The sequence below is a fragment of the Octodon degus genome, unplaced genomic scaffold (assembly GCF_000260255.1).
Source record: "Octodon degus isolate 3935 unplaced genomic scaffold, OctDeg1.0 scaffold00034, whole genome shotgun sequence".
Classification (NCBI taxonomy): Eukaryota; Metazoa; Chordata; class Mammalia; order Rodentia; family Octodontidae; genus Octodon; species Octodon degus.
The window spans coordinates 10,383,245-10,409,258 of record NW_004524610.1 but is presented as its reverse complement, the minus strand read 5'-3'; the positions used below and the strand labels follow the sequence as shown (position 1 = coordinate 10,409,258).

The 26,014-nt window shown below is 40.1% G+C and overlaps 1 protein-coding gene across 1 annotated transcript in view; it reads left to right on the top strand.

Annotated features, from left to right (window-relative positions):
- Themis (thymocyte selection associated) overlaps nucleotides 1-26,014 on the top strand; it is a 233,162-nt gene that overhangs the window by 89,691 nt on the left and 117,457 nt on the right. The gene's annotated exons all lie outside the window — the stretch shown is intronic.

Here is a 26,014-nt window from a genome sequence, read left to right as displayed (position 1 = left end):
CTTCAAGGCCCAGATACAGACATGGAAATACTTTTCATTCCACATGTCAAGCGTTGCCTTCTGACTGTATGCTGGGAAATCAAGTGAACTGCAGTAAACTTACTATCAGGAAAAGTGACAAAACCCATAGAAATTTTCAGCTGGTAAAACAGTTTTGAAGAAAACATTTGAACTCAAAAACAGTTCCCAAATAATATTGATTAGCATAATTACTACTAATGGGGAGGGCAGCTTTGCTTTCTTCTACCTGACGTTTGTATTGCTAAATTGAATAATGTAAGAAAAGGAATGCTTTCCTAATTTTTACTCATGGGCAAAATTGTACTGCCACTTACTCAAAGCTATGTGTACCTAAATTCCAAGGAGTTTGTTGCATTTCATGATACAGCAAAGTTAGCACAACTGTTTAAAGTTGGAAACCTGGGGGCCAGGGAGATAGCTCAGTAGAATAAGCACTTGCCTGGCAAGTGCAGGGTCCTGAGTTCAATCCCAAGTACCACAAAATAAATAAATACATTAATTAATTACTTTGATTTATTAAATTTGAAACCTTAAATGAAGACTCTGTTGCAAACTATCTAGGTAGTTCCAACCTAACCACAAGAGTTCTTAGAAGAACACTGTGCAGTTGAAATCAGAGCTGTAGGAGAATGTCACTGCAAAAGGATGCCTGAGGACACAAATGTGGCTGTCCCTGTAGATGGAACAGGTGAGCCTTGGACTGAAGGATGCAGACAGCATTCACAGCCTGGAAAGTAACACCCAACAGTCTACAGAGAGGAATTCAACCAACAAGATGTTGATTTATGAGCTCTTTTGAGACTTCCATTGGTCTTCTGTCCTACAGAACTGTAAGGCAATAAATTTATAGTATGTAGATCATCAACTTTAGGGTCATTTAGCACAATAATAATAAAAAAGATAATCTAGGACTCAAAGTTGAGAAGGAGAAATAAAGAAAATCTTTAGATAGCAAGTTATGTGTAAGGACTTATTTTGCAGGAAAAGTTTCTTTTTTTGGATTTATAATTAATTAGCTCATGTATCCATGCAGAAACTGAAAGTCTAACCAAGCTCCATGAACACCTGGAACCAAGATTCTGACAATGACTTGAACAATCTTTACTTTTCAATATACATCTGTTTCATTTTCTCAGGCTAGTTTTGCACCCACAAGTGACATAACTTCCAGAGTTCTTGCATCTCATATTTCATAGCTTCCCCTGTTAAAGAATGCCACCACATTGTCTAGCTGGAGGTGTGGAAAGGGCAGGATGATAACTGAATCACATGGCCTTACAGTGATTCAACCAACTTACAGGCTGCCACTCAAAGAGGCAAGATTGGTGGTTGCGGTAGGCTTACAGTTTGTACTGCTACAGCAGAAAACTACAGACCAGAGCTGGCTCAGTGCCTGCCTATCATGTGCAAGGCCAGGGTTTTGATTCTTAGCAATAAAAATTCACTCAAGCAAACAAAATATCCCCAAATAAAGCAACAAAAGAGAAGAAGTCAAAAGAAACCCTGAACATTAAATTAGGTAATTTATAAGGAACAAAGCTAATCTTTAGCTTGGAGACTTGGAGGTTGGGAAGTCCAAGTTCATATTCTTGGTGCGGTTGGCTTCCAGATTCTTGAAGCACTATTTTCAAGCTGCACCTTCCAGGGAACAAGAGCAGTGTTTGTATGTCCTAGAAGGACAGAAGGGGGCACATGTATTCTGATAGTATTTCTGTAGAGGAAGAGTCAGTCCATTCAGAAGACAAAGCCCCCATAACCTGCACACCTTCTGTAAGGATTTACCCAAACTCTGTTGCGCTGGTGATATTTTCTAACACCTGCGTTTAGAGGATGTTAGAAAGCATTTGTGCCTACTACACCTGACCTTCACCAAAAGGCAAGGAATCTAAGAATTCAAATCATAGCATTGAGGAAGGAAATGAGATTAGCTTGCCTCAAATAAGAAAGACATTATAACCACAGTCTGTAAAGAGTAGGAATTACAAAATAATTGATATCTACTCCAATCGGAAAGAAAGGGATCCTGTTTGCTTCAGTAGCATATATACAAAGAAGGAAGAGATCAAAAATCCTAAACCACTGAAAAGACACTCATAGAAGAAGCTTAAATTTTTAAAATTGTCTTTTGACAGATGAAAAAGCGTTAAATGTTTCATCAGGAGAGAAACACAAAACAAACACAAATCACAAAACCATGCTTTCTACATTGCTAAACTAAAGTGAACACAGTAGTTGACCAAATTCATCACCGAAGGATTCTAGATCAGCTTAATATATTCCCATCTCTGGTTCACAGTTAGGGACAAGGGATCCACTTTGATTTTCACTCTAGAAAATATTCGTTGGTCTTTCAGAAGAATTGTCATGACATTAGGAGGGTCTGGAACTATTTCCATTTGAGGGATGGTTGAGAGAAGAGAGTGAAAGCCTAAATTTGAAAAACTTGAAGCAAGATGCATTTGTTATAGTACACAAAGGACTGCTTTGTGAATATTTCATTACACCATCTACTACACAGGTTCATGTAAAAGGAAAGGCTTTCTGGTGCACTGTGTTAGGTTAGATTTGATGCCCCCCAAAGGGTGACAGCACAGGATAGGGGGCAGTAGTTCGGTGATGTTGTTGGCCCCTGTTTTGACAATTTCTCACACAGTTGAGAAGACTCTCTAACTCCTTGTTTATGGTTAGTCCTATCAATTCCAATGCAGTCAATAAAGCACTATATTTTCTCTAAAATCACTTTAAAATGTCAGAGGATGCTATAATTTACCTGTGTTGAGACTTCCAAACCTCCTCATGTTCAATAATTTTTCTCCCTGTGAAGATAGGACTCTGTTGAGTGGGGTATTCCTGGAATAAAAACAGAAAGTCTGTCAGTTTCTGCATAATCTACTCAAAAAATTCTTTCAGCCAACTATTTCTTATTATTCCAAAGTCAACCTTTCATATATTTCTTTTATGTTCCTTCTGATAGCTATAACAAAGCTCTTCTATCTTGTATACTTTTGAAGTGATTGGATGGAACATTTCTAATACTTTCCAGGCAGGGAGCAGTCAATGAACCCAAACCTTTAAGATTTTGGTTGTCTATCAAATACTGCTTTAAATCTAGAGAACAATTCACGTTGGTTACTCGGAGTTTAAATACTCAAACTCATTTAGTACATTAAAATGCCTTTTTCCATGCACAGAGAAGTGAACTAGACACTCCATTACAAGAGTTTACTTATGCCTTCTTCATGAACCATTAACTTTATTAGATCATTTCTTGAATTGCTAAGTAACAGGATAGATACATGGGGAGTCTAAGAGCAGGGATCTCAAACGTACATAGGATTAGTACATTCGACTACAGTAGGTATCTATTATCAGTTATAAACTGGGAAACTTCATCTAAAATGTGTGGAATGAAGACTACATGAGCACTGGTTCGAAGAACTAGGTGAATGAACAGAATTTTTTTCCTAGGTAAGGTTATTAAGTATCCTCTGGCATTAGCAGCCCTTACATAAGAAGAAGAATAGAAAAGACTGAAGTAGAAACTGAGAATTATACTGTAGGTACAGGCGGTGGTGGGTGAAGGTAGAGTGCTGGAGAAAGAACAGCAACCCCCTCAAGGCCTAGACAGCTTTACAAGAGGATGGTATTTTTCAATGTGGTAGTTAACTGTCCAGGAAAATAATGTGTGAAATCTTTGCAAGGTGGTGGGTTCTAACCCCTCAAAATTCTTCTTAGGATGATGAAATAATATTCAAACAGTATCTTCAAGGATAATGTTTTTGGATTCTCAATCTGATAGAAACAACATCATAAATGGTTAAATTAACAAACCAGGGCCTAAAAGGGTGTTCTAAGCAGAAATTTTGTGGGCTGCACTCTCCTTCCCTGAAGGTTAGAGCCGATGTAAGAAGTCGTTTCAGAGTTTGGAAGAACATGCGCCCGCTGGGGCTTTGCCTGTCGCAGATATATATGGCTATGGTTTCTGAGTGCAAACACAGGAGGAATGTAACTTCTGTATTCTGATGAAAGGGTCTATAGCTGGATAGGAAAGCAAACCTTTGGTTGAAAGATGAGATATCCTGTGTCTTCAGAGACTGCAGCAGTACCAGAAATCTTGCATTTCGCTAGCTCTATTTGGCCATTTAATGCCCCAGTGTCCACTTTGTTGCTGGAGTTTCTAGACTTGTGTCAGACAAGAACACCCGCGGGAGACAGCGAGGCAAAGAGCAAGGGAAACAGAAATGGTGCAGCGTGCTAGCAGAAAAGAAACCCTGTATCGGAATGAGAGCAAGGACTGAAAGAGGCAGGAGGAAACAGCAGCTCTGGGAGTGCAGGGAGCAGGCTTTCACGGCTGCTGCTGTGGTGACCTCGCTTGGGAGTAGCTGGGACGGCAGGGGCAGCTGGGGATGTTGAGAAGCTGTAGTCCTGGCTCCATCCAGATCATTCCAGAATAGATACTGGGTCATATCTGCACATTAAGTATTGCATGATGCAGTTTGTTTTTGTTTTTAACCTGAAGTGGTATAAAGACATTAAGAGTGTTTGAATTTGTAACTGCCTCTGAGCCTCTGAACATGGATAGCTGCTCACGCTTGGGGCCGCTTGCTCTGGGTCTCCCATAGATGCTATCAATCTGCTTCCCCCTAAACGAAGACCATCATTAGAGCAACCTGTGCAGGCCACAGGCAGTGGATGCAGAGGAGGATGACAGGCAGTGTGTGGTGTGTGCGCTTGAATCTGGCGATAAGGAAAATGAAGGGAAATAGAGGACTTCCTTTAAAATATGACAATTTTTAACTGCAAAATAGAATTTTAGCACTTTTTCGTGACTCAGGAGCTGTTTTTCAGGCATGAACATACAGATTAATAAATAAGTCATGGCTTGGAGTTGCCTGAGGTTGGTGTAGCAGTGGCAGAGACTGTAAACAGCAACTGGAGTAGGAAGCAAAGAACAAGGAGGGCAGAGGGCAGGTGTGAAGAGAGGGATGGAAGCTGGTCAGATGCCGCTTCCACAGAAATCTGTGCCCCCTGAAATGTGCAGAATATTTATAAGTTCTTTCACTCCTTCTGGACATAGGAGAGAAATCCAGACTTTGAAAGTTTTGCTGTAGGCATGACTTGTACTGAGCTGATACTTACAGCTGAGGACTAATGTAAGTGTGCTTTAATTTTTTTAAGAAGTTGGTTATATATAGTCAAACATTGAAAAACATTGCTTGACTTAAAAAGAATTTCATTGTAAACAAATTATCAAACTGGTAAGAAAATACTAGAATTTTCAGTAGAATTCATAACTGAAAAATATTAGAATAAATCAAGTAAAATCCTACTTGGAAATACTTGAATGAATCAAGTTTTTTCTTTCTTGGAACTTTAAAACATCTGAGAATGTGCTCACCTGGGGAGTGGTCACCTGTTTCCTTACCCTGTATCAGTGGTGTCCAGAACTAAAATGCCACTAAATATAAGATTATAACATTGCCCATGCTGATAGTAATTACATTTTAGCACCAGAAAATATATAAACAACAAATTTGTTTTCTCATTAGATTAACAAAATGATTGAGCAAATTTTGGTGCCAATGACTGCACAGCAGGTGTCTGTTTTTCAGAAAATTAGAGTCGTTTTCATTTTCTTAAATGTCCTGGAAATGGTCAGAAGTAGCAGAAGAAATGTGGAATGCTGATGTGCAGGGTCTATACATTGAGTGCGTTTGAACTGCTGCCATCCCATAATCCCCTTAGGACCTTTGGGGTCAGTAGTCACCGAGTCATACAAGGGCTTCAGAGATATTAGTATTATGGGTTTTTTTAAACTCACTATATTGAGCTGTATTTTTTTCAATCTTAAAAACAAATTCAAAAAAAGTAAAGGAGGTAAATTCTTGGTGACTTTTCAATTTCCAAAACTGACTTATCTGATTGCTGCACCGTTGTTTCCATTAGGTATGAGTTTACTCTAAAATGAAAACCTTGCCCAGAGATAAATCAGTAAGATATAAGCTATGTATTTGAGCATACAAACTTAGCCAAACCTCCCTGGGTTCTGGAGAGCCCAGTATTAATTTAACCTTTTGATGATGCTTACACTGATGTCAGGCAGACGTATCCATGAAAATACTTCACGCTCTGCTTTCTCAGCTAGATTTCTTGAGTAATTATTAGGACAGAAAATGGCTATGAAAGAATGCACAGAAAGAGGCTTTCAAAATTCACTCTATCCCCCAAATTTTGAAAAGTAGAAACCTTAAAGAAAAAAATTGTCTTACAAATGAAAAGGGGTAGGAAGTGAAAACAAATTTTGAATTAAAATATAAGAGTTGCTTTCAGTACTTTAAGAATTTATAGAGAAAGCAATGATGCGCACAGGCATTTATGGAAACTCCTAGCCAATCTTTCGCCATCCTAAACTCTTCTTCATACATTGTTTATGGTCTCACTTCGATATTATTATGAAGTCATAGAAGTCTCCTGTCTTGTATTTAAATATCAAGATATATTTCTAACAGAACAAGTTGCTTTTAGTTACTTTGAAAGATAAACAGTCATTTAACACATTTACCATGAGACGAAGAACTAATTTTGGATCTGATGAGAAGAGAAAAAAAGAGGGACTCTATGAAAGCAGAAGACTGTTGGCTATAAAATGAGCCAAATGGGAATAAATTTCTATGCAAAAGACCAAAAGAGCTATATAATAAATTCACTGTTATATAAATAAAAAATTGAAAAGGCTGATCATAAAATGATGGAGCCATATGATATACAAAAGCAAAAATTATCTGTCCTGCCAGTGTAATTGAAAAAAAAATGTTATTCATAGTTGGGCATCAAGCTCATTCAGATAACTCTATTTCTTTATATGTTCTTTGTCTTTAATAAAATGTGTTGCTTTTACCTAATGATTTACCAGTCCTGGTTAATCTTTAGAAAGTTTCCTGTTCCCAGTTGTGTAGTTGGATAAGAACAGGAAATCACAGGCCGGCCAGATAGGTCAGTGGACTAAAGCACCTATAGTGGCCGGGTTCGATCCCCTGACTGCCCTGCCCACCCCACTTGTAGGGGTGGGGGACACTGAGTCAGGATTGAGACTGGGTGTGGTGGCAAGCGTCTGTAATCCCAGCATTTGGGAGGCTGAACACAAACGGATCATTTGGTGTCTGGTCTACATAGTGAGACCCTGTACACCCTGTACACTCTTACTAAAAAATACAAAAAAAAAAAAAAAGAAAGAAAGAAAAGAAAAGAAAAAACCACAAAATCACTTGAGGTTTGTTTTCCCATTCATTATCTGGGTGTGCAAACCGCCAGAGCCCAACAGCAATTGGCTTCCCCTACTTGGCTTTGCCCCCTCCTTCGCCCTGAGTATTACCCACTCAGTTTTCATTCACACTGGGCGCCATCTCAGGAGGATTATCTCTGACATACTTCTCAGGCACCCTTCAAGCAGGTGTTCAAGTGTCATGTTCCTTGACTGGCTCCTTCATACAGTTTCGTGAGAAGAGTGCTGTTCTTATCTGTTCTTCCGATGAGGCAACTAAGGCTAAAATCTATATCATAGTGACCACTAAGATTCAGAGACCCAAACTTGTGGTTTATCAATCTGTACTTTGTGTACTATCTGAATAGTAGGTGATAAAGGGCTCATGGAAGCACTCACTACTTTTTTAAAACCTTTCTTCATCTTCCAGAATAACATGAATTCATAGTTTCCTTATTATTTATACTCTCTCTCTGTTTCTCTCTCTCTCTCTCCTCTCTCTCTCTCTCTCTCTCTCTCTCTCTCTCTCTCTCTCTCTCATTAAAATCACAGCTAAAAGTTTACCATATCAAACAAATTCATTCTCATTTTCTTTTTGCTCTTCATAAAATAATCAGAGCATTCCATTCTTGTAAGAAAGAAAGAATAAACAAAAGATTGGTCTTTCTTAAACTTCGGTAATTTTTAAAGATCATAAGCTTTCCATAGAGGAAAAAATGGAAGTCATATTAGCAGTACCAGCAAGGATATAACTAGAAAATTTCTACCTTACATACAAAATATCTAAATTAGGAATGGCTAGAGAGACAAAATATATCCATGGTTTTCCAGAGTGGTAAGTAGGAACAGGTCTGAAATAGAAGTAAGCATGAGGGAAATTTTTGGATGACTAGGAAGCTCTGTAACTGGCTTGTGTGAATTGCTGAACATCTCTATAAATTTTCTAAAATTAGTGAATTGCACACTTAGTGTAGGGACAGATCAATCACATCTGAACAAAGCTTGCGGACACACCAATTATGGGAAGGTGATTCAAATTGAGGGAGAGAGCCTGGGTAGAAAGCTAATGTGGTGCTGTAGGAGGGAGAAGACTTACTTATCTCTGCAAATAGAAGACACATACTCAAGAGACTTTGAGCATATGATGACGAAAAGTAGGGAATAAGAAAGGGACAAGATAGTGCACAGTGTTCAATTTCCTGCTAAGCATCAAAGTGACTGGTGGTGAATTCATTGAAGTTCATTTTATAATTCATTAAAATCAGGAACACAGCACACAAAAGGATGCTTTGGCAGGGTCAGGATTAGGGCTTAACATGGCTTGGTTTAAGTGTCTGTGAAGTACCTCATCTGAGATAAGGAGTGTGGCATTAGCCATGGACAAAAGAACTGGGTGAGGTGATTGTTTCAAGTGTCAGAAGACAAACGTAGATGAAGTTCTGGGAGAGCTTGAGATGGAGCTGGAGAGAGTGTAGTCCCTGAGAGAAGGTGAGCTCTCAAGAAGCCCAAAATAGGGGCGGTGGAGGTAGCTCAGAGGCACAAGAACCCGCCTGGCAAGCTCAGGACCCCAGTTCGATCCCCGGTAGTGTGTATGGTGGCGCACATCTGTAATTCCAGCGCTTGGGGGCTTGAGACAGGAGGATCGCTGCAAGTTCAAGACTACCTGGGGGCTACAAGAGTGAGCACAAGGCCAGTCCAAACTGCATAGTGAGACCCTGTCTCAAAAAAAAAGTCCTAAATATAAGAGGCAAAAAACTTCATACAGATCCTAAAAGAGGAAATGTAGGCTTTATTAATTGAGGCTTCCAATGACCCCGTCTATATTATAAAATTTCTCTAAACAAATCCATAGAATTCTGAAAAATCCACAATATAGTTAGTTCCATAACTATCGAATCCCACTTTTACAGAAGGGCAAAAGCTTTCAAATGTGTGATAACTTTCCAAGAACCAGTCCTGGATTATTATATTTTTAGGTAAAAATAATGAACAATATTCTAAGGGACTCAGTGGCATGGGAAATATTTGTGATTTTAACATAAAAATTCAAGCCATGAATGATTAATGCTTATTTTTCCCCACACAGTATTGTGGAAATCATTAATCTCTCAGTTTGGTAGCTTAAAATTCATGGACGTGTAAGTTGCCAATGTAACATTTTCTGAAGCAGTCAGTAGCCTTTGGCTCCATCTTCCGTGAGACAGCCAGGTATTGTAAAGAGCGGGCAGGCAGACAGTCCTGAACTGAAAGTCATGCGCAAACAGGTGATTGCATCTCTATCCTATGTGCTCATTTAATTGGCCAGAGAAATTCACAATCTTGTGTCTGCTGGGGTGAGAAAATGTAGCGCTGCCTTATGCCTGGAGCAAGAGAGGAATTGGGTTCTCTAAAGAACAAAGTAAGAACTTCCACACTATCTCTAAACAACGACAGCAGCAGCAATGACAAACTTTTTCATATTTATTATGAGATGAAAATCTTATTTTGTAACCCTTCTGCTTGACCCAATCAAGGGTTTTTCCTTGGTCCTGTATTTATTTCTCCATCGCTTTTGGTCCTTTCATGCTTTGACTTATGCTTACACATTCGGTGTTCATCATACACCGGATACATACGTGTGTTTACTTGTATGTGCATATTACACATTATTAAACTCATCTGATGTTTGCTGTGGAAGCTATTCTGAAATTTCTCAATATCTTTTATTATGTCATTATTCTCGAGCCAGGTGTGGTGGTGCATGCTTGTAATCTCAGCATTCAGGGGTCGGAGGCAGGAGGATCATTGCAAGTCCCAGACCAGCCTGGGCTACAAAGTGAGCTAAATACTAATAGTATTTGGACAGGCTGTCATGTCTGCATCTTGTACTATGAATAACCACTAAGAAGACAACAGTATGTAATGTATTAATTCTTGAAACTGTCCTACTGATCGGTTTTGAAACTGTCTCATTGCTATTTGTTTTTCAATAAAATTATTTTAAAAAATGAAAGTGAGCAGCTGGGTACTTAAGCAGACCTCGGAAGGGTCTGCAGTTAGTTCCAGCATTCTTACCAAGTCTCCCATTGTGGAAACTAGGACCAAATATGATGAAGCAGTAGGGCTTTGGCCCTCCCCTCAGATGAAGGAGAAGGACCAGGAAGTCAGAGACAAATGTTTGGAAGATAGTTGTTAAACATTTCCTGTGAATTTTTGTCCCGGATTTTGTGGACAAAAAAGGTTCATTTTTCTTCCTTACTTCAACTTATGTAACGGCACCTGCCAGCAACTCATAGGGAAACCTTGTCGTTGGCCACGGGACTCTGAGGAAACGTGGACTTGGCGTTTGACCGATAGCTTCGAAGTGTGAGAGTGAGAGGCTGCAGCTCCTCCCTCCCTGGGTTGGTTATGCTGAGGGAAAACCACCACTGGTGGAAAGCCAGCATGAGTTCTTGGGAGCCGCATCTGTGAGACAGAAGGGAAGAGACCTTCACTAGTGGGCAGAAATGCTGAGGGTGACGTGCTACCAGCCTGGCTTTCCTCAGGCAAGGCGGCTTCAGTGCAGCTCCCACGGGGGTGGTTCCCACAGAATCCACAGAGGTGTCCCATCAATAAAATGGGTATGTTCTCACTTCTACAATACCCAGATAACAGAAATACAACGTCCCAAGGGTGCATTTCCTACTTCTTTATTTCTTTTTTTCTCCTATGCCCCGTGTGTAAAAATTGAAAAGAGAAGTTAGTGAATAGAGGAAGGAGGAGGAAAAAGTTCATTATTAAGTCAAATATATGTGCTCCTTTGTTGTAGACTAAAAAGATTCAAGTGGGCTTAAGCTAAGACAAAAAGAAATCTTGAATTAGAGAAGTATTTGGGGCTTTGGTACTATAGGAAGTGACAAGTTAAGTGGATATTGCACAAATATTGGGTTGTATGAACCATTCGTTCACTAAAAATGATTAGATTTTTTCAAGTTTTTTTAAATATTAGAGCAATCATTATCATTATTTCATAGAGATTTGAAGGGATATAAGAGAGCAAGAATCAAACTGCTTCTAGTTTGGCCTTACCAAACCTGATTTCCCCGATACATTTCCTGTGAGTATGTATGCATGCGATTTTGCACAAGTGCACACCACGCACTTACTTGTGCATAGCGATGTGTGTGGTGTATGGCTGTGCCCGGATGTGCATGTGCAACACAATAGCCTCTGTTCATCTCCTGAGGTGTCAGGGTTTTCTTTTTGTAACTATCTGGACAAAACTAAATTAGCCCTCAATGTCACACAAATAGACAATGCCTTCTTCCCTTCTTCCCAGAAATTTCATGTTTTCTCCAATAGTGCCCTTTTCTTTCTTGTTCTTCACTCTTACTTAGATCTTGGTTACCTAGGGTTGTCTCAGCACAGGCGTCCAAGTGCCGTAGATCTCTCAGTTTTCAGCGCACCAAGCTGTGAGTCATTTGCTCTTTTCCTTTCCGAGGAACCCCAAGAGTGCCCCTGTGTGTGAACAGGAACTTCTCAAAGGCCTGGTGGTGACTGCGAGTGGGAAATGTCATTGTTGGTCATCAGCACGAGTCCCTCAGCCCTAACAGTCTCCAAGGTTGTCTTGTTTTATTTTCATCTAGCACAATCAATGCTCTCCCACAGAGGGTTAACCTACATAGTTTGTTTCCTTAATAACAACAACAGGCACAGTAAGAAAATGCAACGCACTTAAAACACTTATTCTCATAGTAAACCCTGGAGAGATGTGCGTTTGTTGACACTAGACCCATTTGTAATGTATTCTAGAATTTTGTTCATTTTCTTACTTTTTAATTCATAAGGAATTTATGTTAAATATGAAGTGAGGAACAAACTTTATTTAAGAATTTTCTAATGTTTTTCTCAGTACCCTATATCAATTTAACTATTCTTTTTCTCATTTTTCCATTCCTTTATTTTCTTTTTATTATTTTTTTAGATTTTTGGTTTGTTGGTTGATTTTATTTATTTTCTTTTGTAGGGCTGAGCATTGAAGTAAGCTTGCACTGCACCACTGATTCGAACTCACACCCACAACTCTTGCTAAGCTTCTGTCTTACTCATCCACCCGGAGGCCGTTTCCAACACTTTGCTTGAACTATTGTAACCTAATTTGTCTTAAGCCAGCAACTCCTAAAGTTGCAATTTCCAGGATGTACCATGTTGACATACATTTTCTCTTCAATGTCTCTCTTTTTCAGAGTAAGCTCTTCATTGTCTATTATGTCCTATGAACTTTTGAATGCTTCATTAATTCCCTTAAAACAGTCTGGATGGGATTTGAATGAAAACACATTAAATATACTGCTTTGAGAGAACGTGACAATTTATACTTGGTATTCCTACTTTGGTCGATGGCTTGCTATTCCATTTGTCTTAAACTTCTCATTAAAGTAGGTTTGTGTTTCTAATTCTGGTGCTCCTCTGACATCACTTCAGGTGCATGATGGAGCTAACAAATCTCTTTCTTGAGCAATAGGAACATCACCCTGTTTTATTCTGCATGGGGCAGAAATATTAAGAAGATCTGAGCTAAGTCCGTGTGTGTCATGCTCAGCACCTTCCTTCCTGGTGTGGAGCTGGTCCACACACACAACACATCTTCATCCAGCCTTTCATCCTCTCCTCCCCTTTCCATACCTTGGTCCTCTCCTCATTTGAAAAATTTGCCTCTCCTTACTTCTCACTCTTTATCTTTTATTTGGCTCTTTATTTGTATTTAAAGTTTCTCATACAAAAGACATGATGTGACACTTAAGCTTGTGTGTCTAATTTATGCCACTTAACTTTACAGTCTCAAGGTGCACCCATTTACTAAAAATGGCTCCTTCTTCATGGCAGAGGAGTGCTCCACTGTGTGTGCAAATACCACATGTTCCCTGTCCATTCATCTGTGAATGGACACATAGGCTGCTTCCAAGATTTAAATACACCGAATCATGCTGCTGTGACCATGGGTAGGCATGGACCATGGGTAGGCATGGATCACTGCACCATCTTGTCTTTGGAAGAAACCTAGAAGGGGAATGGATGGGTCTATGGTAGGATTTTGATGCTCTCATCAAGAGAAGCCCGGAAACTTGCATTCTGACATGGAGACAATTAGACTTCACTCAAGTCTTCCATCCAGCGATATCTGTTGACTCAGTGCACTTACTACCTCGTGCGAGATGCTCACACCTTGGAAGATTGTGTGGTGCTCCTCTTAGACACTTCATTCAGCAGGAGTGAGAGGGGTGAGCACAAGTTGGTACAGTTTAGAACATGCCACGTGCTATGAGAAGATTCGAGGAGACAAGAGTGATTGATGGGCATAGAGGAAGCTTTGAAAGGGCATCAGTGATGTCTTGGGAGAAGCCCAGACCTGTCCAGAGATGGGCCAGAGGGATGGGAGGTGTTTCAGGTGGAGGGAAGAGATGGCATGAACCTGGAGGCAGACTGTGCCTGAGTGCCTCAGGTGCTGAAGATCCAGCCGGAAGCAAGGGAGAGTGGACTGCAGCAGCTACCAGGGATCAGGGGCAGGAGGCCCAGGAGGAGAGAGCAGAAGCAAAGTAGGTTTGTGAGACAGGGAGTGACTGGAAGATGAGGCAGGGGAGGGCCACACACGGAGTACCCCCCCAGTTTTTGTACTTTATTATTTATTTTTTAAAAAATAAATCCATAGTTAAAAAGTAGCAACAATACAGAATTTCACTAAACAACGTGATAGGACTTCCACAATGGTTGTTGTATTGTATATTGTTTTCTTTGAAGGAACCAGATATATAAGCATGCAAAAGTGGTCAAAAAGTTAAAAAGAAGAAAGAAAATTTAAGCACTGACTACCCCATTCAACAGACCAGCAGAAATTAACAGTGTTATTACCCAAGCTGTCCTGTGTTCATGCATACATATTTTTGCCTTCTTTCTTTCATTCTTTTCTCCTTTTCCTCCTTGCAGTTGTTCATTCCCACTTTCTTTTCCTTTCACAGTATCAATTGTACCTTTTGGATTTTATTTACTCTTTCAGGTTCTTACACTAGGTAGGCATTGCGATACATACATGTGGATATGATTTATGTCACTTATGGGTGTGGTCTCTAGTTGCATCCATTTATCTATAAAAAAAAAACCTCTAGCTGGGCCGGGGAAATAGCTCAGTAGACTATGTGCTTGCCTGGCAAGCACAAGCTCTTGAGTTCAATCCCTGGTACTGAAAGAAAACAACAACCCTCTAGCTAAGCTCTATTTGGTGTTTGGGTGATGCTTGGAAACTGGAAGGAGGGGAGGAAGCACACTGGTCAGGAGGACTTGGTCAAACCAAAAGCCACCAGGGACCTGGGAAGAGCAATGAGAGGAATAAGAAAAGTACATCTGTTTGGAGTACAAACCCATTTTTTTTTCTTTTTGAGTTGTATTTTTCCTTCTTAATTACAATAAGGTGCCTTAATTTTATATCATAATTGCCATTGATCTTTCAAGTGCAGATTCTTCCTGTTTTCTCTAACAGCATAAATGTTCTATTTGATATGAAATAGATGCCATTTTTCTTCTTTTGGAAAAGGTTGGAAAATGTAATCTGCAGGTGGTTAGCTATGGTGGAAACAAAGAACATCATGTGGAAATTAGGAGATGAGGGATGTTACCATAGCTCAGTTTCTTGTTGGCAGTGTGGTCTAGGATAAGCTTAGTGTTCATGTTTATACTTTGAGATTGTAGAAAAGAACCATTATTATTCCAGCCCAAATATTCTATTAATCTGTGATTCTGTGTCTATATGCTGGCTTTTAAAGATTTTAAAATCTTTATGGAAGTTCCTTAAAGTGTCACCAAGTGACTCTACTGCAGCTACAGAATTTTAAAAGGAAAAAGAGAAGAAGCAGGAGCTATACTCAATGAGCTTACGCTATCTCAGCAGGCAGTGGCCTTCCTGGTGTCATTGCCTTGCACACTTGTCATCCTTGGCTCTCAAGCAAGGATTGGAATGCTTGTTTGCAATGCTCGCTTGGGTAGGGACTGCTTTTTCTTCTGAGTCCTATTGTGAGAACTCGGCTGCTCTTTTCACTTTTCCTTCCTTCTCTGGGGGACTTTTCTCAGGATTTGCCTTTGTTCAGGACCAACACTGTTGATTTCAGTCTTGCATTTCTTTTTTTTAAATTAAAATTATATAAAACATTTACTTTATTTATCTTTTGGAGGGATATAATGTATTTCCTCTTCATTACCACTGAGCTGCAACTCTTATAGTTTCATCAACTTTAAGTGCTTCACCTTCATGATGCCGCCCTCTCTGGAGGAACTGGCTCTTCTGCAGAGGTGCAAGACAAAGACAGACAGGGCTTGGTGACCCGTGCCTGTAATCCCAGAAACTGGGAAGATGAGACAGGAGGATCACACTGCTGTGTGTTTGAGGCCAGCCTGCACTATACAGTGTGTTCAAGGGCAGCCTGGACTACACAGCGAGAGGGATGGAGATGAAAGAAACCTACAAGGTTCTTCTGAAGATTCTTGGAAGCCTTATTGCCTCTACAAATGATGTCATTATTCACAATGTATATCTTCTTTAAAAAGTAGTAACTGATTTTGCTTTGTTTTGGGTCTTATTACTTGGGGAGGGGTTGCTTTTCTTCGGTACAGGTTGTGTGAAATAGACCCCTGGAACTTTCTCAGGTTAATCTGTTCCTGGCCTTTGTCTTCAATGCCCACCAGACCAGACCATGCTCCTTCCATGGAGATACACTCTCCCCAGGTAGCTTGTCCCTGTTCCCTCCTGTGCCTCCTGCTTGCTGACTGTGTGCAGCTGCAAACTTGTTCCTGAGAGTAACTCAATTTGCTTTCAAACAAATATAACAGTACTGTTTTCCCATCTCAAGAATGTAACATTTCAGACTCTATTGGCCAGTGAGAGCCCGGTATTAAGGTACTAAGAGGTCATGCAGTGAAAGGCAGAAATAGCTTGTTCTTGCAAATGGATAGAAATTTAGCCTCATTTAGCTAAAAGCACAAGACCTTTGTAATCAAATATTTGACATCATGACCAGGCCAGGGAAAAAGTACACCTGTTCAGATATAATTGGTTCTGCTCACCAGAGTGGCTTTCGCATTGTCTGCGCAGCTACAGGAAATATGGTTAATAAAAAGCACATGTCAGGCTGACTGGAGCTGTTGCACAGAGCCCTGCCAGACCATTCTGCGAAACTGTTATTTCCTATTAGGAAAACGAAATCTCCAATCACTGTTAAAAGGTAATCAGTTTTCAGGACAGTGGTCCTGTAGAGGTAAGCAGTAATTTTGACTTGATTGGTGACACGGGCTTTCAGAGAACACTTTCAAAATGAGGAACATCAGGTAGAGCCAGACACACAGCCCAAAATGAGCTTTCCCAGAATTTTTCCTAACATCAAATTATTGGTGAAGAGATGGAAAATTTTCAAAGGTATGCCTTTCCCATCAACCTTAATCATGCAACTCAGTAGCTTTGTGAACCTCCACTTATTTGGCTGGTGGAGTTCATTGCTGTTGGATAGGTTTCAAGGTCGACTTTTCTACCTAAGGATCCTCACCCAAGGTTTTGGGGTTACAGTCCATATCACGGTCAGCAGGGTGCTCTATGCTCTGTCCAGTAAAGCCTGGCTATGTCTTATGGTCCCATGTTATGTCTGGAAGTGGGTGTATGACTTATCTTATGGCCTTTTGCTTTTTTATAGAGCCTTGGTATTGTTTCTATTATTAGAAAAACCATAGCACCCCTCCCACAGCATGATTGTAAAGAAAAGCTTAAAGAGATAACACACTTGTCACATCAGATAGATAGATAGATAGATAGATAGATAGATAGATAGATACACACACACATATGAGAGAGAGGGAGAGAGAGAGAGAGAGATAATATGGTTTTACCCAAAGATAGCTCTTTTAGAAGCTTTATATGCAAATTTCATGATGATTTCAAATATAAATTGCTTCTTCTATGTGAAAGACATTGTAATTAGTTTCATGGCAGAGCTAAATAGCTCTAAGTCTTGTTTCCTAAACTGTGTTAATCATAATCATTTATCAAATAATGTATTAATTGTTTTGAATAAAGCAAACCAAAACAATTTTAGAAAGTACCTGTTAGGATGAGCAGACCTTGAGAATGTTATGAATCAGGGATAACATGTCAATGATTTTCTGTGACTGAAATTGGAAACTTTCAAAGACAGTAGGTAGTGGTGATATGATTTCTGTTGTAAATGTCACTGTGAGTCTAAGAGAGTCTTAAACAATTAACAACACTCTTGGTCAGGACAGCCATGTTACCTTTCTGAAGTGCAATCTACAAATCAGAGTCATTGTTTTTGATTTTGAAATTCATTCAAAAGTATTTTTACTGCATCAACTGTACTAATTGTTATTTCTCTGATGTTTTTTCATAATCTGGTTGTGATGTCTCAGACCAGTCACAATTTCAGGTTTACTATTGATGTCTCTTCTTCATGAGCCTCATGCCATTTGGTATTTGTACATAAGGAATAAGTCTCATTTGATGATTTGAGTTATCAAGATTTCTTATGCCATTGCTCTCTGTGATATGTTTATGGAGGCATGTCAGAGTAACATGTATGTAAGTAAGGGTGTCTTTACATCAACCTATGCTTATGTTTGAAGGACTGCTGAGGGGGAGAGATAAAAATTGCTTCCTAGCAGTGTGATCATGGTGGTGGTGGTGGTGGTGGGTTTGAATTTTACTGAAACAATGGTCATATCATACAGAAAACATGCAGCATGTGGGCACAGTGGCCTGCCAGCCTCAGCAGACTGGCTTTGTGCTGGCAGACCCGGCGGCCCGGTATCTCTCTGGATAGATATGAAAGGTTTTTGTTTTCTGGCTAAAGGAAAAAAATGAGTGCATGTGTGTGTATTTGTGTATGTGCGCACGTGTGCAAATGTGCTGGGGGAAACAGAAAAATTAAACAAGCAAGTTGGGTTGATTTAGCAAATGGAAGGAATAATCTACCACTTGTATCTGCAGTTAGTATCACAGCCTCAGGAAGCTCCAGTGGTAAATACTTGCTGTCGCTTCAACGGTAAATGCATTGGAGATAGTGTTGTTCCTAGAGAACATGTGGTGAGTGTCGTAGTGGTAGAGACAACCCTTGTGTGTCTGCAGAGTGCTTCAGGGAGACTTCTGACATGCTGAACAGAGGCAGTGCTCTAGGGTATGGCCTTTTGAAGAGCCACAGACCCAGTGTCTCTCTCCAGTAGCCAGCAGGTTACAATTTTTATAGCTACATTGGTTGCATAGCTTCTGCTTTTCAAGACCACCATGGTGCCAGCAAAAGGGGGAAAGGAATAGTATAGTTTATTATTTATTTATGTTTTGCACTGGGAATCAAACTCAGGACCTTGTGCTTGCCTGGAAGGGTGCTATGCTGCTGAGCTATATACCAATTTAAAATGTTTTAAAGCACTAAGCATGTTTGGTTTAAAAAAAAGAAAAAAAACATTAAAATTTTGTCAGTTTTTTTGAATAAAAGCTCCTTGGATGATTGCAAATATTTAGTTAATTTTCAGAGTTTTCAACAAGTTGACAGCTACCTTTTGCTGATGTACATAGCTTCTGTGGACGGCCAGCTTTTTCAGCCCTGCAATAGCAGTGCTTATAATCCCATTTCTAACTGTTGATTTTAAGCAGTTATTTAATCTCTTTTCTCAATGTTCTCAGTCATAAAGCAAGAATAATAATATGTGTCAACGAGTTGTCGAGGCTGAAGCATGTCTACTTAGGAAAAGCACTTAGAAAGGCACCTGGAACAGAGTGGTAAAATTTAAAGCAAGCCTATTTAGGAAAAGCACTTCAAACGGCACATGGGGAACATAATGGCCCCCAATAAACACTGGCCATCAAGATCAGCTAAATTTATTTCAAACAGACAAACGAGATTGCATCTGCCTACAAAGCTTGCACACAGCCAAGGAGACAATGAACAAGGCAGAGGCTAACCTGCAGAGGGGAGGAGTGTCTGCAAACTCTGCCTCTGACATGGGGGCCCTGAGGATCTATGAGGACCACTAAGATCCTGTGACGCAGTGAGTAAGTAAATTATAAGCAAAGGAAGCTGAATGATAAATGGAAACAGACATTCTTCAAAAGCAAGCATAAACATGGCCAACCACTATATGAAAAAAAAAAAAAAAAAAAAAAAAAAAAAAAAAAAAAAACCAAAAAAAAAAACCAAAAAAAACATTGAAAACCAGGAAGCCTAGGGAAATGGAAGTCAGGGGCACAAGGATGTAGCACCTCGCCCCAGTAGGAAAGGCTGTTGCCAAGGACTGAGGACAGCACGTGCTGGCAAGAATATGAGGAAGCGGAAACACTTGGACACTGTGGGTGGAGACCACTATGGAGCTGCCTCAAAAAGTTAAAAATAGAGCTACCATGTCATGCAGTTAGCCCACTATTAGGGATATATCCAAAGAAAATTATATCAACTGGCCGACGGCACAGCTGCACGCTCCTGATTCTTGTAGCGCCAGTCACAACGTGCTGTGCTGTGGAAGCAGCCTAAACATTTGCAAATGGCACGTACGTACAGCAGAACACATAGAAAAATGAAGTCCTATCTTTTGCATCAGGAACTGGAGATTATTATGTTAAGTGGAAGAAGTCCGGAACAGAAAAAGTAAACAAGCGCTGTGTGTTCTCACCTGTATGTAAAATTTTCAAGTAGTTGATTTTGCAAAGTTGAGGGCAGAAACGTGGTAAGGAGAGTCTGGGGAGAGGACAGGACAGGGAAGGCAGAGAAGAGCTGATCAGTCAGTTCCAAGGCGCAGGTGCCAGGAGCGGGACGCCCTGGGTGCTGTCATGCAGTAGGTAATCATAGATAACACAATGGACTTCATAGTCCAGTGAGGACAAGAAAGGCCTTTAATGCTCTCACCATAACGAAGTGATAATGTTTGAAGAGAGAAATAGATGCATACACTCCCCATTACACCTTACGTGTGTATGCACATAGCAAGCTATCGCGTTACCTGTTTAACATAAACAAATTTTATACTCTGACTTATGAAAATACCTTCAGACATTAACACACTACCTTTCATTTGCCCCAAATTTTGCTTTCATATTCATAGGATGAGGAACCTTTTTTTTTTTCCTGAATTGCTTTATTGAAGAAGGGAGATTTACAAATTAAGTCATATCAAATCCAGCCCATGGCAGGGGATAATGTTACTCTCCACTCTGTTACACTCACTATTCGCTAAAGCTTTTGGGGACAATAACAGATGGCTAAGCTGTTGGAGATAATATGGTTCTACTTATTGTTCAAATATGTGGGCTGAAAACCATATCAGAGCAGGGTAACTTTGCCTTTTGTTACTTCAGAAAAATAATTGTGTTGCATTTACTTATACAGGTTATTCAAAGTGGTTCATAGAGTGACAGTTTTTTGAGAGGATTAACTCAGGGTACAAATAAAAGTTATTTTTTAGGTACCTAGACTTGTGTAAGTCACTAATGTTTCACAAAATAATTAACTATTAATGTCAAGGTTGCTTATTCAAGAAACCCCTCTACAAAGAGTACGTGATGGGTCTCACAGAAGTCAATTTTCCCACAGATTGGGGAAAGGTGGGAGAAGATTTTAGGATTATCCAAAGTGACAGGAGCCCTTGGCCCCTTGGGTGCATGATCCACAGGGGATCGAGCTCCTGTGAGTGCCTGATGCTGTGGGCATCTCACCCCACAGTGGGCTCAGGGTGGCAGAAACCATGAGAGAGACTACAGATACCAAGGAAGCTTCGCTGGCCCTGCGCATACACACCTCCTGCTATGTAGCTGAGGTTGGGGATTCCTATGGGAGAAGATGAGTTAATTGGGCAGCTCTGTCATTGCTTGACGAAATGCTAAAGCTCCACAACATGAAGGAGGAAATGGCTTGTTTGGCCTGCAGAGTTGGAAGCTCTAATCCATGTCAGCGGGTGCTAGTGTGGAAGCATCATGGTGGTAGAGGAGGGGGAAGGCACCAGGACACCAAGGGCTCCGCTTCTGTGCCTCGGGTGAGCACTGGGTGAGCTGATCGGCTGAGGACTAGGGCTCCCTGTCATCCAGTCACCCCTCCAGGAGTCTCTTTCGAGTAAAGGTGACAGTTAGGATGAGCAGGCCGGCAGAGGCCCCTCCGTGCCCTAGGCAACAGCACACTCAGGCCTGTGCTTAAAAGAAGTTGGGAATTCTATGGATGAGTTAACGTAGAATCATAGTGGCTAATTCAGAATATTTTGTGCTAAGAATTAGTTATGAAAGATAACCATTTGCCATCTGTCCCATAAGAATGATAGTAAGCACAATATTCATTCTTTTTTTTTTTTTTTCCTTTTTTGCTACCAGGGATGGAACTCAGGACCTTGCACTTGCCAGTCAAGCACTTATGTTGCTGAGCTATCTCCCCAGATAAGCACAATATTCATAGAATGAGTCACATCATTAAATGTGTTTTTATTTTTCTGTTATTCTATATTCATTATTATCCTTAAGGCTCTGATTTCTAAATAAGCAAGTAAAGCCATTTATATCAATCCCTCCATTACTGCTCATTTTAAGAGTGAGCTGAGATACATCCATGATAAAGTTTTTAAAATCCTTTCATATGATAAATATTGTAGCAAATAAGATCATAGGAAGAGAACTACACTTCACACGGAACTTGTGTTAGACATATCAGAATGGGAAAAGACTTCCTTTATAAAGAACCAAAGTTTTGACTTAGTGTTTTTGAAACTTTTCAATGTCCAGGGGTGGGATGGAGGATAGAGAGACTGTCCTTGAGTTCTGATTGTCTGCAATTAAAATGCTTTTGCTGATAAACCTCATGACAGTGGACTCTACTGCTAATGATGTAACACTCATCCTGTACTAAGCTATGTAATAGGTAGATGATAGATAAATAGATGCATAGACAGACAGACAGACAGATAGATAGATGCTCTAAAGAAATCAGGCATTTAACTTTCAGAGCACTGGAAAAAGGACTAATCAACAACAGCCCCTACCTCTCCTTCTTCTGGGCATTCACAGTCCCACAAAGAGTAGTTTCCAGGGAGCCAAGCTACTACCTCAGTCAATCAGCCTTGGGATGTGCGTGTGCGTGGTGTGTGTGTGTATGTGTGTGCGTGTGTGTGTGTATGTGTGTTCTAAAAGATGTAATGTGTTCATTGATTCATCACCAGGGCATGTTCTGCAGATAGTCAAGCTATTTCATTCTGAGCATGTGGACTGAGAGTCAAGACTTTACTTACAGAAGGAAAATAGACCCTGGGAAACAAATTTTTGGAGGAGAATGTCATCACAAGAAAACACACTTTTAGGACTACCCCTTAACATATTGACTTTATTATTCTTGAACGTGAGGAGAACTGAGCTATATTGGGTAGTGTAATTAGAGTAAGTTTTTATTTTAATCTATTTGGTACACCCTTGGTCTACAGGGTCTCAGTAGATAGATCGGACTCATAGTGATTCTCCTGCTTTCAGCCTCCCAAGCACTGGGATTACAGGCACGCACCGCCATGACCAGTCTCAATCACTGTCTCAGCACATCCTGGGGACAGGGCCAGCACGGCAGGCCAGGGATCGAACCCCAGCAGCTGTGCTCTGCCTAAGCAGGAGCTTTAGTCTGCTGAGCTACCTGGCTGGACCTTTAACGTAAGCTTTCAAGGCGGCTCAGTTTGCCTCTTAATGTTGGAGCATGCAGAGCTCAGAGATGGTAAGATTTCTTCTCTGCCACACCCATTTACCTTATCTGGCGTACAGGCAGGCTCCACTATTTTAGGGAAAGGTGAATTACAGACATCAATTCATGCTTTTAGCGTGGTACTTATACTGCATTAGAAATACTGTCTTTTATCTGGGTTCTTCCAGAAGGTATTTTATTCCATAGAGCATGACATATTTTTCCAGTGACTTAAAATTGAGTAAACAAAGATGCAAAATAAAATGAGGGAGGTAGTGATAGGTGACTCACTCCATGTGATTGCAAGACTCCAGAAGATCGTCTTCATTTCATGATATCTTCTCAACACTGACTTGCAAAAGCTACTTATACGTTTCCTTTCTAGATGATAATGCAGAAATAAGCTCAAAATTGTTATTAAATCACCAAGTAATTTGCCAAGAATATGTTGTTTAAAGGAAATGTCTCTGAAGTGAAACTCTATTTTAAAACACAGGACTGGAGAGATAGCTTGGCACTCTAAGCACCTGCTTGGCAAGCTCAAGGACCTGGCTGGGTTCGATCCCTGGTACCATAGGTCGTGCCAGCCCCGAACCCTGGGCTCAGCGTGCTGGCCACTGAAACTGGGCATGGTGGCACACACCTGTAATCCCAATGCTGGGGAGGCTGAGAGAGGTGGGTTACTATGAGTCTGAGCTGCTTAGCAGAGCCAGCACAAAATAAATAAATAAATCAAACAGCTTATTGTTGTTTATGCCAAGGGAAGGATTAGTCCTGTAGATGGCTTTCAATTCCTCCTAAAATACAATAAAATGAGAGAAAGTGTGGCTACTCACTGAGAAAAATGTCCTGACTCCCACGTGTGCTAGCTATGTACCTAATTTTTGCCAAATGTACTGATCATCACATGTACGCGGTCAGTAATCTTAATTTTTTGCTATGTTTTAATTTTTAATTTAATTTAATTTTTTTCTGCAAAGCTTTATTCCAGAGGGGCTCAGTCCTTCTTGGCAGCTGCCTTCCTCATGGCGGCCAGCACGTTGCTCAGCTCCTCACGCTTCCTCTTGGCGCGGATGTGCGTCCCCACCCTTTTCTTGATGAACTTGAGGGCGCGCTTGTCCTTGGAGACCTTGAGCAGCTCCATGGCGCGCCGCTCATAGGGGGCGAAGCCGCACACCTCCTGGATCATGTCCCGCACGAACTTGGTGTGTTTGGAGAGGTGTCTGCCGTGGTGGCGGCTGTGCCTCGGTTTGCTCACATTCTTAGTCACCTTGTGGCCCTTGTTGAGGCCCACAGCCACAGGCTACCAGAGGACCATGGCTACTGTTCTTCAATGGTTGCATGGAGGAAGTAGTTTTTATTTTTTAAGGAGATTAAAAAATAGGAAAAAAAATAGAAATAATACAGAATTTCATTAAACAAAATAATAAGAATTCCACAATTGTTGTTATGCTGCATATTGTTGTCTTCAAATTAGTTGTCTAGATTATCAGATATAAGCATACAAAACTGGTCAAAAAGTTATAAAAATTAAAAAGGAGAAAAACACTAGGCATTGACTTTCCTCTCAATAGAGCAGCAGAAATGGGCAGTACAGTTATCCAGGCTGTCCTGTATATAGCCATAAATAGGTTTTTCCCTTCCTTCTTACTCTCTTTTGTCCTTTTCCTCATCCCAGTTAGTAGCCTTAATTTTTGGCAGAAATTTCCTTTCATGGAGTTGTTGCTGCTCTCGAAAGAGCTCCTGTTGAGAGAGCTCCCGTGCACCTCTTGGAGGTGTGGGGCCCGGAGTGCTTCCTGAGTTAGCTGAGTCAACTACTGTGCAAGATCACAAAATTGACTCCATAAGATGAAAGCCTGGGTGCAAGCAGTCCAGTAGGTATTACTTTTTATTCTCCTATGCCTTTTACTTTTTTTAGCAAAGTAAATTTTTTTCCATCTGAATGACTTTTAGGACTAGACTCTAATAAACACTTCAAAGTACTCCGGCTTGATGAAATACTGTCGTATGTAACTCACTAAAAAGAAAATGCAAAACTGCACACAAAAAGAAAATGAAACACTATGCTCTGCTGATTTCTTTTTAATGAACAAATGGTTCATATGTGACAAAGAGGATTACTATCATGGCCTGCCTTTGAGATTCTTTCTGCTGTAAGGGGCTGGCCAATTTTAAAAGGTTAAACAGGTGATAAGTTGGTTTCTTAAAAGAGGCATCATCTACAACCCCATGACATGTAAATGGGTGAACACTCCAACAAAAGGCAGAAAATTTCAGATTGAATAAAACATGAAGTCCCAACTTTATGTTGTCTATAGAAAATACATTTTTAATACAGAGTCCATGCTTGAATGTAAAAGGATCGAGTCAGATGTTCAGTGGCTGTACATGTGTTTACTATTTGCAGGGAGGAGCAGTTAAGAAAAAGAAAGCTGCTTCATTTTAAAAATGAAATTTGGTCCCAATTTCATTTCCTTTGTCTTTGCTATAGGTCAGATTGTCAGAAGGTATTTTTCTTTCATGTTTGCTTCTGTTAGAAGCTGCTGACTGCTCTACTACTTCTGAGGGTTAGCTTTAAGATAAGCGTGCGTGCATACACACACACAGACCTGTCCACACAGGTACATTCATACACATATAATTATTTGACTTCCTTAGTAATTTCTTCAGGATTCAGAATGAATTGAGAGTTCTATATTCAGTTTAATAAAATTCTAGTACCTAACCTATTAGTACTTTCAATTTGTATATTGTCAAGTATAAAAATAGTAAAAGAAGTATAAAAAGTATGGAGATAAAACAAAGTCATAACACACTTGCAATTAACAAAGGGCAAGAAAGAGAAAGAAAAGATGAAACAAATAAAAAGTAAACCACTGTATTTTTAAACTCAAGCACATCAGTAATCAGTTTACTGGAGATGGGTAAACACTCCAAGAAAGGGTAGAATAATTAAGATCATTTTACAAAGTGAAAACGCAACTGTTGTTTATAGAAAACGCATTATAAATATAAAGAAAAACTTAAATAAAAA